Here is a 7,944-nt window from a genome sequence, read left to right as displayed (position 1 = left end):
CAATCATAATTTAACTATTTTATAACCTTGTACTTTTACCACCGTCCAAAAATAACTTATTCTACTGACATTGCATCTAATCGAAGTATTTGATTATAGTTGATGTGCATTGCTTAAGAACGCATCTGAGTTAGTGTAATTACACGAGTGCCCAAAAATAGGAGAGTTATGTTGCCTTTCATTAGACATCTATTGTACCTTCTATCATATTAGATGCTTTTATGACTTGAATATAATCTGACACCAGTGTTAGCAAAAACATACACTTATATAGGAAACTTTACAAGTTATATATTAAAGTAAAGTATCTCCCATAGGTAGGTATGAGTGTTTTCCCGGTTTCTTTCCAGCCGTTAAGCGCCGAAGCCCAGTGTCCGCTTTCAGTTCTACGTTTTAGTCTCCACTTCGCACGGTCGTCGGCATCACTAGTTATCAGACCATTGTCACGCATATCATCCTTGATGACATCAAGCCAGCACTTCTTGGGTTTGCCTTCTGCCTGCGCCGGGCGGGAGCGGCATAGCCAGACATTTGTTCCCTACGTAATTTGTCGGTTTAAATTCATACTAATTAAATGTGGAAGTGTGTGTTTGTTCGTCTTTCACGTCAAAACTACGTGCATGGATTGAGGTGATTTTTGGTGTGGAGATAGGAGAGCTAGAGAGTGTTACTTTTTGCCGCGAGCGGAGCCGTAGCTCATAATCAGGTGGCTGTTTACCTTCCAAAGGCGCATAAGGTACATAGAGACTAACATCTTTTGTTCTACGATTTTTGTCTAAACGTGATAAATACAATTTTTTTCCTTTTTTTTAGTTTTAATGTCGTTTCTAAAAAACGTTAACTCTATGTTCGATTCCGCTACATAACACTACTGTACTGTCTCGTGTTGCTTGGCTATTACATAGAGTTAATATGTGTAGAAGCGCAAATTAGATTGTATTTTTTTTTTATATGAAAAAAAATACGAATCACGAAAAGTCGTACAATAAAAGTTGATTGTTTTGATGTACCCAAGTAGTCTTTAGGAGGTTTTGCGTAGGTAGCTATATAGCCACGCTTTTATCGTCTTAAGCCTTTGAAACTGTATTTAATTAACTTCGTGTGGCCAAGATTAGTATTCCTAAGGCCACATAACCCATCGGACAAGTGGTCTAGATATTAGGTGCTTGACCCTGCAAGTTTAATGTCGCATGTTATTTTATATAACCGTTATATTTATATTTTTATACGAAATTAAAATGAGACAGATTCTGCCTGTCTCATTTGATCTGGATGACCTCTGTGGCCACTGTGTGCTACATTAGAGGTCTCAGGTTCGATCCCCGGTCAGGTCAAAACAGAAAGTGATCTTGTACCGAGTGCACAATATAGAAAGAAATCATTTATTCGGCAAACACATAAAATCCAAATATTAGTAAGACACTTAAAGGTAAAGTACAAAAGAGTAACGAATATAGATCGAATACAATATGTAAGCCGAAATGGCGACCAGCTCAGCATGGTGCCGTGGTATCGAGCCAAGGCGCTGATTTTCAGCTGGAACCAAGTACAAAAGTAGGTATGGTGGTAAAATAAACAAGTTGTACGGAAACAGAAACAAACAACAGCAAACATTATGACTAGATAAGAGACTAACGTACAAGTGTATTGAAACAATGATTGGAGGTATATAAATAGGATAATATTTGAGGAATCCCTACACTCACACACGAGCCTTAGCTCCACATTCAGAGTAGCCACACAGCACGCTACAATCTTTTTAAATTAGTCTGGGTTTTGGATTTTTATCTATTTATAGTACCTATGTATTATATATGTATATGTTATGAAATATGGTATTGTTGAGTTAGTAACCCATAATACAAGTTTCGAACTTACTTTGGGGCTGACTTGATTTGTCCGTATATATTTATTTCTATCTGAGCGTGTTCTCGGTTATATACGGGACTGTATCGCCTCAAAGCCAAGGACCCGTTTGAAATTACGTTTCTTTAGTTTCCATGACAATGAATTATTATGATAAGCAGATGGTGCACCTAGGATCGGTGTCCGACGAGGGATTTCCTCAACGGTTTACGGCACGGACATGGGTTTTTGTCAGGCGTTTAATGCCGCAAGATCTCTCTGACGACAATAAAAGCTTGTGGCAAAAATTATTTTTTTTGTAAAATGTAATTTGTTTAAATTAAAGTAAGTGCAATTTATTAAGTACTAAGATGTTGCCCGAGGCTTCGCTCCCGTGGAAATTTTGAGATAAAATATAGCCTATAGCAATCTTGGATAATGTACCTTTCTAATGGTGAAAAAATTTTTGAAATCGGTTTGGTAGTTTCGGAGATTACCCGCCTCAAACATACAAACTCACAAACGCTTACCTTCTTTATAATGATAGTATAGATCAAAGTAGTTACACGATAAATTAATATGCGTTTAAGTACTCCTTTCTAAGGTAATGATTTATACCATTACAGGTGCATTTACCTCAAACCACAATTTTTTCTTAAATACAAAATTACTTACGAGAGTAAGTAGATAACTGTACCGATCCAGTTTCATATTTATGTATTGAATTCCTAGGTTTCTGTTTCGCTAGTGTTGCCTCTCGATGGTCAACTATCGATAGTTAAGTAAAGCAATAGGATCGATAGCTATCGATAGCTTTGCATATCATAGTCGATCTGTGATGACGATAGACTATCGAAGTATCGATACTATCCAAAGTATTGCTTTTCAATATTACTTGTCACTATCGATTGTGCAAAACTATCGATAGTGTAGGTACTCGTATTTCACATTGGAAATACTATCAATAACGTTTTTTTAATTGGCAAGTGTAACTATAATATTAATGATTTTTTACGGATAAAGTGTAATCTTATGGACATATAAATTCAGAAGCATTCGTGTTTATCGTATTTAAATTGTTTTTGCCTATACTTAAGATATATAGCAGCGACTGTAATTATATTTGCACACCATTCTATAAATAAATATATTAGGACAATTCACACAGATTGAGCTAGCCCTAAAGTAAGTTCTAGACTTGTGTTATGGGATACTAACTCAACGATACTATATTTTATAACAATCTAGATAAACATCTAATACCCGGGCCAATCAGAAAAAGGTCATTTTCCATCATGACCCGACCAGGGGTACGAATACGGGACCTCTCGGTTCAGAGGCAAGTACTTTACCACTTCGCCACCGAGGTCGTTAATTCTATGGTAAGGCATGTTGAGTCTAAGTGTTTAAGATTATATGCATCAATTTACACTTGTGTTTGCAAATAAAATATCTTTTATTTTTATCTTTTCTAAGTGTGTTTTTAGTGGTAGCCCCCTTGGAACGTTTGGATGACAGAGAGAGAGAGAGAAAGATTATATCATTCTCTTTCATCTAAACGTGTGTTCCTTCCTCAGCCGCTGAGCGTCGGAGCCCAGGGTGGCCTATCTATTATACCTATGTATATAAAAGACTGGTTGACAGTTTAAGTTCACTGTATGTATGTGAGTACTTGACACTAAACACGGTAGGTAGTCGTTAAAGTAATTTCAGATTCATTCCTCCTCCTATAAAATCTGACACCTGTGTTAGAAATTAACACAGTAAAGGAAGAAAGACTCCCAATGTGGTTTCGGATAAGTTATTACGTAGATACTTAATTAGTCGGTAATCCATGATAAATTTATACAGTTATTAGTTTTAAGCAGCTTCTCATTTGCAGTGATTTGTTTAAATGTTATTAGTTTAGTTAACGATTTCTTACACGTGTTCAGTGTCGATATAAAGAACACTACTAATTATACAATATGGCTTTGTTTAACATACACATATACTTGTAAATGAAATCAGTGCTTCTTTCATCTAGCAGGATCTCTTTCATCCGCGCATGTATCCCCACTTGTATCTACACTTTGTAAAACGAACTTTATTTATAGATATACCACATATTATATAATAGATAGCAGTATAGGATAATATATACCCAATCTGAAAGTATGACCTGTGTTCAGTGTCAAGGTAAACTGGCCATAGACTGTGAAGGACAGTGAATGTATTAGAGTCCACGCCTCGAAAAATCCCCGTGGTAAATAGTAAATAACACTGGACAACCCACACTAAGCTTAGTGAATAAATAAATAAAAATCACTTTATTGTCACACTTAGTATTACAATACTTAACGTTATATACAGGTATAATATTTATTTTAGTTTTAGAGATAAATTTTGTAATAGCAAGGTGACAAAGGAATGTCTCAGCTTCTGTTATCACCAAAGATAATTTGTTGGAGACATAACGCTGTCCCTGAGATTTTGTGCGGGAATTAATGTGTAAGGAGGACAAAAAGTGCTTATATAGCTTGTATAGGTGGTCCGATATACACAAACACGGTAACGGGCACACCTAGAACCGCAGACAAATATTTCTGGTCTCAAATAACATATTTAAAATATTATATATTCTTTCCTCTTTTTTTCTTTAAGCCGCATCAATATTGTCTTTCATTTTCATTTCATCATTATGATATGTGTTTTTAAGGGCTATTTGTATTATGTCCGTGTCGCAGAAGGTGAGAGCTGAAAATCGGTGCTGGGCGTAGATAAAATTATAAGACATGTGGTATCTTACGAGTTTAGTATGAGTACCGATGTCTCCAAATTTATTTCTTTTATCTATGGTGCTGAGCATTTTGAGCGTAACACTGAGCCGTCACCTACTGCACGCACACTCCAATGTTCTATGTTAAAATTTTCTGGTTGTAAATGTTTTTTGTATGCAATAAATTCTATTCTATTCTAAATAAGGAGGTAAAATCTATGTCACGGAACAGTGTAGAATGGAAAATACTCCGTTGACAAGAACCTTAAATTTATTGATTGACAGCAAAACGGTGGCCTTCGTGTTTCGCAACTCTTGGCTCTGTCGACTCCGGAAAGGATAAACGTGATATTGTACCTGCATCAATAACATATCGGCAACTTTGTTGTCGTCAGCGATTGTAATGCCATCTGTGACATTTCTTTCGTGGCGCGGTCTTAATAGCGTGGCTACATTATCGCTATATAGTTTTCCCAACTTTGGTGGATTCGGTGTGTATTGCTGTTTTTTTTTATTGCGGTAAATAAAAGCTCGTAATGGTAGTGCATACGCGTCGGCGTCTGTCTGAGTTTGGCGATTGTGTAGTCGACATAAATTCAGCTATATTCTTCTTGTCTAGTCATCATATCGAGTGTGTTATTGCTAACCACTTGCTAACACTGGTGTCAGATTTTATTCAAATCGCCTAAAGGCATCTGACATGCTATTTACGAGTACATACCGCTATCTAGTGGCAGGTAGTCGTATACACACTAGGGAACTAAACTGTCAACCAGTGAGCAGGTTTCCTCAATGTTTCCTCACGATGTTTTCTTTTACCGGAAGCAATGGTAGTCTATGAAAACTATATATGAGTCATATTGCATGAGTAGGATACGAACCTGAGACCTTTAGATCCATAGGCGGGCGTCTTAATCATTACACCACCACTGCTTCAAGAGTTTTGTCTAGTGGGAATGTCAGACGTTGTTCGACCAGTTTGTGGTCACGCTGACCGCTCTGTCGTCGGCCTTGTTTAAGTCCTCCATAGTGCAGGACGTGGGGCAGTTGGGATATGTAGTTGCTATTATTTTGTCAGTTGGTTTTCCTCAACATATCCTCACTGGCCTAGTGTGGTGATATCAATTAATAATGTCAAGCATACTTGCATTATAATTATCCTCAAACAAATACTAGGTTTAGTTTATAACTATTATTCACATATTTATTTATACTGCCAGCTATTGTGTCGATTTGCATTCGCAGTATCCTATTTGACTAATTATCTACATGTATTCTATAATCTATAAGTATATCTTATGTTTATGAAAATTTGACAACATGAGAATTGTATTGGTTAGTTGAATAAACGGCTATTCATTTTATTCCATTTATACTATATAAAGAGGTAAGCGTTTGTGAGTTTGTGTGATTGAGGCGGGTAAATTCCGGAACTACCGAACCGATTTCAAAAATTCTTTCACCATTCGAAAGTTACATTATCCAAGATTGCTATAGGCTTAATTTCTAAATCAGTCCAGCGGTTTAGCCGTGAAAGAGTGATTAGATAAATATTCAGAAAGACAGTTACGTATTAATAATACGAAACTGTTTTTCTAATCACGTACCTATTGGTTAAAAAATCACCTCGACGACCTCGGTGGCGCAGTGGTAAAGTGCTTGCCTCTGAACCGAGAGGTCCCGGGTTCGATCTCCGATCGGGTCATGATGGAAAAAAAATATTTTTCTGATTGGCCCGGGTCTTGGATGTTTATCTATATATTTATTTGTTATAAAATATAGTATCGTTGAGTTAGTATCCCAAAACACAAACTTACTTTGGGGCTAGCTCAATCTGTGTGATTTGATATGAATATAAAGAAACAAATGTATGTTTCCGCTCGATTCTGGCCGATGGGGCAAACCCAAGAAGTGCTGGCTTGATGTCGTCAAGGAAGATATGCGTGACAATGGATTGACCACCGAACTTTATCTCGATGAAGTTCTGTGGGTCGAGGGATGCCGACGACCGTGCGCAGTTATGTTGGCAAACGGACCCTGGACTCTTAATGGCTGAGAAAACAACCAAGAAAACGTTCAGACAAAAGGGACACAGAAATAAATTTTCATATCACACGAAAACTAAGCTGCTGAGCACAAATTATACCATTTTTTAAAATCTCGAGTGTTATTACTTAAGATCGTTTTTGTTTCAAATTACTTTTGAATATGTACCTATAAGTATTTAGCTGTGAGACATAAATCTCTACTAATATTAATATGTTGCGCAAGTGACCAATGACGAAGGCATGTTTATTAATTTGTAATGCGATCAGGTGCCAATTAGGTCCCAATTTTGAAAGTAGGGATATATGTATATATTCTGTATTTTGAAACGTCGATATATTGTTACGTTGAAATATTTGTACAATTATTAAATTATTATTTAACTTGCGGCCCGTTCCAACATCACTCGGGTAAAAACATGAATTATATACCTAAATCTTCCTCAGGAATCTGGCTATCTGTTGATGAAAACTGCATAAAAATTCGTGCAGTAGTCGTTGAGTTTTGCGAACACACAGACAGACGTGGCAGAAGACTTCGTTATATAATATGTAAGGATTTACTCGTCATTTTGGGGAAGGGAGAATATGGACCTCAACCACATGACCATACACGTGAGTACACTCAACTGATAACAATATAATAAGGAAAGCAAATTGATATGGTTATCAGACAAATGAATGATTAATTATAATAAATCAAACTTCGTTAATTTCGTGATAAATTTCTAATTATATCAATTTAAATAGCCAGGAGATAATACTTATAGGTTAGTTAAATATAAATTTGTTAATACCGCAATACAAACATGTAAATATTTGTAATAAAACTGTAAGTGGGCTATGTCTGTCTGTACATAGGAGTAATGAAGAAATATAATTATGGTGGGCCTATCGAACTAATAGAAGTAAAAACTTTTTTTTTGCCTGTATGTCTGCTTGTTTGTTCAGGCATCACGCAAAAATTACTAGATAGAATGAATTTGATCAAATTCTATCTATTACCAGTAAGTACTTAGTTTTGTATCAATACTATTTGATTATCAATGAAGAAATGTTTGAAAGTTAAAAATATCGATGTAGGTACTATTAGGATTTCAATCAAAAAATAAAACAATAAAAAACATTTCTTTATTCGAAAATGTATACAATATCAAAAGAATGAGAAGCAAAATGAGGAACTCCTGACAACACGTTAAAAATAAAAGCTAATAGGCAAAACACTAACAAAAAATAGTTAATTGAACACATGTGTGTATTAAATTTAATGGCAATGGCGTAACAGATCGTGCGTAT

Source organism: Plodia interpunctella, chromosome 28 (assembly GCF_027563975.2).
Source record: "Plodia interpunctella isolate USDA-ARS_2022_Savannah chromosome 28, ilPloInte3.2, whole genome shotgun sequence".
Lineage (NCBI taxonomy): Eukaryota > Metazoa > Arthropoda > Insecta > Lepidoptera > Pyralidae > Plodia > Plodia interpunctella.
This window is presented reverse-complemented; position numbering follows the sequence as displayed.